Raw genomic sequence first — 10,788 nt, 5'->3', positions numbered from 1 at the left:
GAAAGTGCCATGGGCTGCCAAAAGAACCAACAGATCTGTGTTGGAAGAAGTGCAGTCAGAGTGTTCCTTGGAGGCCATAATGGTGAGACTTCGTCTCTCATACTTCAGATATATTATCAGGAGAGACCAGTCCCTAGAGAAGGATATCATGCTTGGTGAAGTGGAGGGTCAGCAAAAAGGAGGAAGACCCCCCCACAAGATGGACTGGCACGGAAGCAGCAGCAGTGGACTCAAATGTAACAGGAGGACGATGCAGGACAGGGCAGTGGTTCCATCTGTTGCACAGAGGGTCACTATGAACCAGAACTGACTTGACGGCACCTAACAACACCTGGGGCGGCGCTGTGGGCCAATGCATCAGACAGCAAAGTCGTCTGGACGGCAAGGTCGGAGGTTCAAGCTCACCAGTTGCTCCTTGGAAACCCTATATAGGGTCACTCTGGGTCGGAATCAACTCGACAGCACTTCACAACAACAAAAACAACAACAACAACATGCTTCTCTGGCTAGATCGAAGACCAAGGCAGCGATCACTGTGTGTCCTTATAAAGACATGATAAAGGCATGAGGGAAGAAATTAAGCAGCTCACTAGAGAAATGGGCTGAGGGTACTGAGTTCAGAGAGGGGAGAATATACATGGCCAAAGAATATGTGAGAAATGTTTACATTTTATTAAACAAGTAGCATGATTATATATTTTCGGACGTGGAAATATTTCTATGATAAAATGCTGAGGAAAAGAATTCACTGTATGATATTACATATAAAAAATCCCTGTACCTGAGCACACATGGATGTGCACAGGTGTGTCAGGAGGGCCCTGGAAGGAATCACACTATGCTGTAAGAGTGGTCAGCTCTGAATCCCAGGTAGATGTAACATTCTCTCCCCACAACAAGGACAGAAGATTCAAATGAAACAGGAATGTCATTACAGACATTTAGGAATAAAGTACAGGGTTTTTTGTGACGGATTTCCACCTTACACAGGTTCCAGCTTTCACAATTTTGCTACGATAATTGTTGTTATAAGTGCCATCAAGTCGGTTATGACTCTTAGAGACCCTGTATAGGGTTTCCTAGGAGTGGCTGGTGGGTTTCAACTGACACCTTGTGGTTCAAAGTGACTTTGTGGTCCAGCGCTTATCCTTCAGTGGCACACTGGGACTATCATAATCGTTTTCCACAAAGAAAAACCTAGACCTAAATGGCTTCAATGCTGAAGTCTTCCAAATGTTAAAGAATAGCTCTATAGGATAAGCATTGGACTGTGAACCATGGGACCAGCGATTCAAGCCCATCAGTCACTCCATGAGAGAAAGATGAGGCTTTCTGCTTCCACAAAGATATACAACCTTGGAAATGCTATACAAAATTGCTAGGAGTTGGAACCTGTCTGGTGGTACTTATAGCAACAATACCAACTCCTCAGAAAGTGATTCAGGGAAGAGGGAACCCTTGGACTCAATTTATGCAGCCTTTACGCTGCTAACACACGGGAGAAGAATGAAGCTTTCTGGTCCTACCGAGATGTAAAGCCTTGGAAACCCTACGCAGGATGGCTATGAGTCAGAAGTGACCCACGGCACTTAATTGTAACACTGATAACTAAACCAGACTGAGACATCACACAAAAAGAAAACATCTCCAGTAACATTTCTTATCAGTATGGGTCACAGATCGTCAATACAATACTAGCTAACCAAATCTAGAAACAGATAAAAATAATTACACATTTGACCAAGTGAGTTTTATCCCAGAGATGCAAAACTGGTTTCATATCTAAAAATCAATGACTGTAGTAAATCATGTGAACATGATTAAACAGCAAGAATCATTCTTCTAAGAGATGCAGAAAACATATTTGACAAAACCCAGCATCCTTCCAGGTTAGAAACAACCAGAAGGCAGTTTCCTCGGCTGGGTGAAACCGCATCTACCAAGCCAACAAGCAGTTCATGCTGCACATCTCCATGGAAGACTGAATGCTTTCCCCTGGTTTAGGAACAAGGCAAGGATGTGCCCTGGGAACTTTTATTTAATGTTGTCCTGTCAATTCTAGGCAATTAGGCACGAAAAGAATCAAAAAGTATCCAGCATCCAGATTGAAAAGGAAGAAGTAAAACTGTCTAGATCTATATTTACATATATATTTATGGAACCACTAGATGCCTTGTTGTTGTTGTTGTTAAGTGCCATCGAGTCGGGTCCGACCCATAGCGACCCTGTACAGGGTTTCCGAGGGTGTAAATCTTTACGGGAGTAGAAAGCCTCATCTTTCTCCCGCGGAGCGGCTGGTAGTTTCGAACCGCTGACCCTAAGGTTCGCAGCCCGATTCGTAACCACTACGCTACCAGAGCCTTAGGATTTTCTATATACTAATAAATCAGCTCAGAAAAATTCCAGGGCCTTATAGCAAACGACAAGAAGAATTGGTTTTATTTCTATATACCAGCAATGAGAAATCCAAAATGGAAATAAACAGCAAAACCAAAACTAAATAAATTAACTCCATTCATGATAGCATGTGATGGGATAACATACTTAGGAATACATGGAAAAGAACTACAAAATGTATATTACAATAAATGATTGAAATGAGAGTTTTGAAAAAAGATCTAAATAAATGGCAAGACATCCCTAGTTCATGGATTGGAAGACATAATATTAGTAAGATGTCAATACCATGCAAAACAACCTATGGATCCAACATGGTACCTGTCGGGATCTCACCTGACTTGATGGAAGTTGACAAGATGATTAAAAAATTTATATGAAATTCAGGAGATGGAAAGCAGAACACAGTAGGACAGATTTGTTTTTCTTAATTTCAAAACATACTGTGAAGCAATGGCAATCAGAACAGTGTGGTGCTGACCCAAGGGTTGACATATCAAGCCATAGAAGAATCTAGAAATAAACCCATACCTTTTGGTCGGGAAGGAGCGGTCTTTTCAATAAATGGTGTTAGGGTAACTGGACAAGAATGAAGTTGGATCCCTACCTCACATCATATACAAAAGGGATCAAAGATCTAAACGGAAGAGGTTAAGCTATAAACTCTTACAGAAAACCTAGGGTACATCTTCATGCCTTGAACTTGGCAAAGAATTTTTAGACATTACACCAAAAGCATGAACAATGACAAAATAGATACATTGAGTGTCATCTAAATTAAATCAAGAAAATAAAAAGTCAAACCCACAGGATGGGAGAAAATATTTGCAACCTTGTGTTTGGTAAGGGTCTACTATCTAGAATGCTGTCAACACCTGGGTTATGAATGAGAACCATCCTCGTGTCTTAAAGCCTGAACTGGAATTTGCAGGTCCGTTGGAGCAGGTGCATAAAGCATGTACTTAGCCCAACTTCAGTACAAGAAAAGGCTCCAAGTCTTTTCAGTGACTTCAATGCTGTACATGCAACAAGTGCAGGTGGTGGTGATGGAGAATTTGTTTCCCGAAGAGGTTGGTTTAATCCTTTCAAAGTTGAGGCAAATTCACAAAGCATTAAAGGGCAAGTTTCTGTCTTAAAGAAAGTACACCCAGAGTGCTCCCTAGAAACATGGACGGTGAGACTTCATTTCCTGTTGTGTGGACATGTTGTCATGAGGGATCAGCCGCTGGAGAAGGCCATCATGCTTGGTACACTGGAGGCTCAAGGAAAAAGAGGCAGACTGTAAGTGGGGTGGACTGACCCAGTGGCAACCGCAGTGGGCTCAGATGTAACGATGGTAGGTATGGCGCAGAACTGGACAAGGTTTCATTCTGTTGTGCACAGGAGCACTGTGAGCTGGAATTGACTCTGTAGCACCTAACAACAACAACAGCATCCCTCAGCCCATTTCTCGAGTGAGTTGCTTATTTTCCTTTCAGTGTGACTGTGTCATCTCTTTATAAATGACAGACAGTGAACTCTGCTTTTATCTTAGATCTAGGTATAGAGAAGCATGCTGTTAGGTGCCGTCACGTCAGTTCCCGTTCATAGTGACCCTGTGCATAACAGATGGAAACACTGCCCGGCTCTTTGCCATCCTCACAATTGTTAGATTTCCACCCATTACTGCTGCCACTGTGTCGCTCAGAGCTAGACCTAGGAAGAAGCAGAGCTTTGAGGTACAGACGGGCTGGACAAAGGACAGACTGGGTATTGGTGTCAAGCATCGATGACAGGCGTTGAATCGTGTGACGCAGACATGGAGAGACTGTGGCTGTCTGTGGACGGCCTGATCCATTGAAGGAGCATTGGTGCTCAGCTGCCAACTGAAAGTTTGGTGGTTCGGATCCACCAGCAGGAGGGAAAGAGATGATGGTTTGTCTCCAGGAAGATTACAGCCTTGGAAACCTGGTTATTGTTGTTGTTAAGTGTGGCTAAGTCAATTCTGACTCACAGTGACCCTGTGTCGGGTTTCTGAGGAGCGGCTGGTGAGGCTGAACCACTGACCTTGAAGCAAGTTCAAACCGACCTTGCGGTCCAGCACATGAACCCACAGTGCCTCACCTGGACTCCTGGAAGCCCCATAAGGTAGTTTTATTTTGTCCTGTCAGAGTCCTGGTGTGGCGCTGTAAGATAAGGTCTGGACTACTAACCGCAAGACTGGTGGTTCAAACCTACCTGCTGCTCCTTTGAAACCCTATACAGGGGTGCTATGAGTCAGAACTGACTTCACAGCACTTAATGACAACAACAACATTGTCCCCATGGGATGGCCATGGATCCAAATGGACTCTACAGCAATGCATTTGGTTTGTATTTTTTTTTTTTTTGGTGGGAGGGTTGCCCCATAGGGAAGCTGGTCTGAAATAACCCTACTACCATGGGGGTAAATTCAGAATTTTGTCAGCCCAGGAAGCAGGATTGTTTTATGGGCTTTAGAATCCCCTGGGGCACTTTGGCACCCATGCCACCCTGCGATTGGCATCATGTGATGGGTAAATACTGGTCTCAGTGTTGTTCTTTCTTATTAACACCCCATTTCGGATTATACTAGGTGTCCAAACAAAGTGACTCTGGCAGAACAGAAATGCGGAATGTCAAGCGTTGAATGAGCTGCCATGTTGCTGGAAGACTCCCAAGCCTTCCCCCGCCCCAGGAGATGTACACAGGCTGCCCCTGCCTTCCCCATCTCGCTCTGTGAACACGGTCACCCCAGCTCTTCCAACAGGAAGCTGTTCCTGATGCCATCAGCCTGTGCCTCTGCCCAGAAGTCCTTGAATGATGTCCCTGTCTTGACCAACTTCAACCTGGGGCAGGTGGACTGAGGGACTTCAATATGGGTCCAGTCTTCATTGTAATGAAGTGGACAGCATGAGATGTTAGATGGATGTGTGAACACCCACACCGTGACTCCACAGGGCTTGAGCCACCCGGCTGGTCCTTTCCCTTCTCACTGTCACTGGGTCCGCAACTCATGAGTTGGGAGAGGAATCAGTGTTCTCCAGAAATGTGGGCTCAGCAGTGGCCTGCTAGCTATCAGGAAAGAGCAGTTGGAGCTCAGGGGTGAGCCACTGATGTTTCCTCCCAAGGAATCCAGTCTCCTCTTGACAATGGGCTACAAATTGTTTATTTAAGGAAATGTCAACATGCCCATTGAGAAGAGACCATGCTTAGTGAGAGCAACATAAATGGGGATCAGGGATCGGATTAGAAGTACTCTTACTTGTGGCTTCTCTTGGTGACACTTTCTAGGTGTCAGGGCACTGAAAGTCCTGTAGGATTGCTTCAGGTCAACGTGACGGGACCTCACCAGGTGGCGTGTTCAGGGTGCTGACGACACGGTCCATGGTTTATCCAATGGAAGCACACACATGAACTTACTACCTGGGGAAGGAATTTCCTGGAGATTGTCAGAACAAGTTCCTTCTTAGCATCTTCTTCATTGCCTGTCCTGTCCAGGCTGAGTGGAGGGACCGCAGTAGAAAACAGGGTTCCGTGTGTTTGCTTTAGGACAAAAGCAAAGTGGGAAGTCTGAACCAGGCTTGGGGCTGAGCTTGGCGGATGTGCTTTGTTCTCAAATTAAACCTGCTGTGTTCTCATCACACAGTGAGTTGGTGTGCTTCACATAGATGCCGAATGGACGTTCCTGATGAAATCACTGAGGTGCTCGGTGACCATCTCATACAGCAGGTGTATTGGATGTCCTCCCATGTCACTTCTGCCAGGACTGGCCTGATGGAGATCAGACAACAGACCTGAGCCCCTGGACAGCTCAGTAGCCCCCAAATGCTTCTCCTAGAGTAGGGAGCAGACAATGTCTATGGGGTGCAGCAGATGATAGGCCCTGTTTGCCTAGGCTTCCCTAGGAGTTGGGCAAGGAGACAAGTCACCCCCACACTCTCCAGACATCTTCTATTGGTGAGCCACGGGACCCTGTCCTCTCCTCTCTAGAGGTAGACATGGTTGTCCCGGGGTTAGGGACAGCATCTTGAACTAACCGTACCCTAGAGCCCACTGAGGGTTGTGTTCATGGAGTGCAGAATGTGCTTACTCTTCTCTGAGTGTCTCCCATGAGCGTCCGCCCCCCTAGTAGGAGAGCTCTGTGGGAGCCATGAAGCTGCCAGGCAAATCAGGACAGCAGACTGTCCATGTGTCCTGCAGTCCAGGGAGCGTGGAGGCTGTGGAGGGATATCCATCACACTCACAGAGTGACCATCCTGGAATATGCTTACCGTAGATGTAAGACCCCTGGAGGGCGCCTGGTCCCTGGGATATTTGTCAGTGCTGCTGCACACTCCCCTTGGCACTCCCACCCAGTGTCACCCACAGCTACTCGTAAGGTTTGAGGGGGACACACAGTTGCATAAATGTTCCTGCATGAGCTCCCCGGATTCCTGACTGAGCCGTGAGGACTGGGCAGGTGTCACACAGAGCTGGACCTAGTCATTCTGTCTGCCCAAAGCCGGTGCCTTTTAGGCAGCTGAGCAGGGTGGACAGTGGTCACCAGGTCACAGGGACTCCCTTTATAGATTCTGGAAACAACTCTGTGGGCTTTGTGCTGATGGAGCCACAAAGTCACATGACCCTGTACATGGAGAACGACTTGACTGGTGAAGCCATCTGCCAGTAGGAACTCTGTAGTAGGTACTGAGACTGGCAAAGCTGCCATCCCCCGGGGTCCCCATCTCCCTTCCTGCCCAGATCCACTCGTCCATTAGTTTGTTGTAATATGGTGGCTTATGTGCAGCTGTGATGCTGGGAGCTATACCACTGGTATTTTAAATACCAGCAGGGTCACCCATGGTGGACAGCTTTCAACTGAACTTCCAGATTAAGACAGACCAGGAAGATGGACAGGCAGAGTGTTTCTGAATAGTTAGTCACTGAAAACCTTATGAAGAACAGAGGAACATTATCAGATCTAGTGCCGGAAGATGAAAACATTATAAATGGCATCAGAATCTTGTCAGATCTAGTGCCGGAAGATGAGCCCCTCAGCTTGGAAGGCACTCAAAATACGAATGCGGAAGAAGAGTTGTCTGTGATGACACGAATGAAGTAAAGCTTCCGGGACCTTCGTTTGTTGATGGTCTCAAAATGAGGAGAAACCATTGTAAACATTCATTAATAATCAGAACATGGAATGTATGAAGTCTGAGTCTAGGAAAATTGGAAGTTGTCAAAAAATGAACGGGACCACATAAAGACTGATATCCTAGGCTTTAATGAGCTGAAATGGGCTGGTACTGGTCATTTTGAATCTGACAATCATATAGTTTACTATGCTGGGAATGACAAATTGAAAAGGAATGGCTTTGTAGTTATCGTTAAAAAGAACATTTCAAGATCTATCTTGAAGTTTATGCTGTCTGGGACTGCTGTTGTTAAGAGCCATGGAGTTTGTTCCAACTCATAGTGACTCTATATTTCTGAGGAGTGGTTGGTGGGCTTGAACTGCTGACCTTGTGGTTCACAGTCCAGGGCTTATCCAGTGCCATGCCACAGGATAATTAATATCCACACACCTACAAGGAAGACCAGTTTATAACATTATTATTCAAATTTATGCACCAACCACTAAAACCAGTGAGGATGAACTTGAGGAAGTCTGGTGTGGTGCTGTGGGTTAGGTTGGTGGTTCAAGTTCACCAGTCGTGCCTCAGAAACCCTCTACAGGGTCGCTATGAGTTGGAACCGACTCGATGACACTTAACAACAACCAGCTTCTTAAGTATGAAATTGAGCCAGCATGCAATCAAGATGTTTTGACAATTACTTATGATTGGAATGCGAAGGTTGGAAGCAAAAGGGAAGGATCAGTAATTGGATAATATGGCCTTGGTGATAGAAATGATGCTGGAGATCACATGATGGAATTTTACATGACCAATGACTTCTTCATTGCAAATACCTTGTTTAAACAACATAAAAGACGACTATACACATGACCCTCACCAGATGGAATACACTGAAATCAAGTTAACTGCATCTGTGGGAAGAGACTGTGGAAAATCTGTATTATCAGCCAAAGTAAGGCCAGGGGCACATTTGCCATGATGGATGGACCAATATGGACATTATCAACTGTGACTAACAGTTAAAATATTGCAAAATATTGAATGATGCAGAAAGCATCAATACATAAATGAAAGGAATACAGTCAATGCACCAAAAAGATATGGTTGATGTTCATAGGTTCAGATAGCATATGATCAAGAGCCATTGGTAGTGAAGGAAGAATTCCAAGGTGCACTGACTGGTCAAAGCAAGTCTTCATGAACTGACGGAATACTGACTGAATTCTTTCAACAAGCTGATGCAGCACTGAAGGCACTCACTCAGCTAGGCCAAGAAGTTTTTTTTTCTTTTCTATGCCAAGAAATTTGAAAGATAGCAACATGGCCAACAGATTGGAAGAGCTCCATATCTGTGCTTATTCCAAAAAGAGGTGACCCAATGAAATGTGGAAATCATCAGACAATATCATTAAAATTTTGCTAAAGATAATTTTTAAATGGCTGGAACAGTATATCGACAGGAACTGTCAGAGGTTAAAGCCATATTTATATGAGAAGGTGGAATGAAAGATATTGCTGACTTCAGAGGAATCTTGGTGGGAAGCAGAGCGTACCAGAGAGATGTTTACCTGTGCTTTATTGACTACAATAAAGAGGCGGTGGTTATAACATAATAAGGGGACACTAAATGGTTTAAAATCAGGAAATGTGTGCACCAAGATTGTATTCTTTGACCCTATTTATTCAATCCATATTGTTCTTGTTAACTGCTGTTGAGTCGGTTCCGACCCACAGTGACCCTGTCTAGAGTTTCCTAGGAGTGGCTGGTAAATGAGAAGCTGGTTATAGAAAGAAGAACATGGCATCAGGATTGGAGGAAGACTCATTCCAACAACCTGCGATCTGTAGATGATACCACCTTGCTTGCTGAAAGGGAAGAGGACTCACAGTGATTCTGTCCAACAGAGTAGAACTGTGCTGTATGGCTCGAAGCCGCCATTTGGCAGAGGCAGATGGCCTCATATCTCCCTCCTGGAGTGGTTGGTGGGGTCACACCATTGACCTTCCAGTCAGCAGCCAAGTTCTTTAACCATGGTACCACCAGAGTTCATTATAACATAGGAAATTAAAAGAACATTTTAAGATATTGCTTACTGTTAAATGATGAAAACTTCTTAGATATTATCAAACATCTTAAGACAATGAGTTACTGGACTTGGGGGCTCAGGACCATGGTCTCAGGGGACATCTTGGCCAATTGGCAGAGCACAGTCCACAAAGACAATGCTCTACATCCTACTTTGGTGAATAGTGACTGGGATTTAAAAAGTGCATGAGCGGTCATCTAAGGTGCAACGTTGGGTCTCTTCATGTGCTGAAGAAAGAAGAGTGATGAAAAACGGAAGATGCTTGGAATCAAAGAGTCCAATGGACCAATAAGAACAGGTGAACATCAGTCACCATGACTCTGAGATCAGAACAAGCTGGTCCTCGAAAAGGGATCACATTAGAAGGTCCCAGAGAGAGTAGGAGAAAATGAGGAACAAAACTCAAAATTAAATACATTTAAAAAAGACCCATCTCACTGGTCAGTCAGAAACAGGAGGAACCTGAGACTATGGGCTTCGACCACCCTTCAGCTCTGGAATGGAACTCACCCTCTTGGCCAAATTGTCAGCCAAGCAGTAGGTAGGTATAGAGGGTGAACCACAACACTGGGAAAGTAGGCTCACCATGGAATGACCAACCATTCAAGATCCAAAAGGCAACATCTACCTAAGGACAAAGTTGGGAAGGGATGGAAGTAAGCTGGAATGGAAACAGGCCCCACGGGGAGGAAGCAGGATAGATAGCTGGTGTTGCAGGGAGGGGGTTGCAATCACTGTGATGAAACCAAGTGTAGGATTAGTTGAATGTAAAACTGATGGTCTTTTCAGTAAACTTTCACTCAATTCACAATAAAAACTTCCCGAAGAAAAAGAGGATCTTTTACTGTTTCATCTGAGACAAAGTCCAATCATCTGGTGATAATGAGGAACCCACTGGCAACTGTGTCATTATGACCCCGCCTTTCTAATGCTTGTGTCATCAAAGGAGCCTGGTGACATCACTATTAACAAATGACTCAAATGCCATGAGCATCGGATACAGACTCAGGCTGAGGTTTTACAAAGACCCAGAGATAGTATGCTTGAAGCCCATCTGTCCTCCTAGGATATCCTTGGCTGTCTCTTTTATAGCACCTACCAAAGGTACCAGACAACGATGCCCTTTATTACCACTCCTATTCAGTAGTGTTTTGGAAGTCTTGGTGGTGGTGGTGGTGGTTATGTGC

The sequence above is a fragment of the Chrysochloris asiatica genome, unplaced genomic scaffold, assembly GCF_000296735.1.
Source record: "Chrysochloris asiatica unplaced genomic scaffold, ChrAsi1.0 scaffold00056, whole genome shotgun sequence".
Classification (NCBI taxonomy): domain Eukaryota; kingdom Metazoa; phylum Chordata; class Mammalia; order Afrosoricida; family Chrysochloridae; genus Chrysochloris; species Chrysochloris asiatica.
This window is presented reverse-complemented; position numbering follows the sequence as displayed.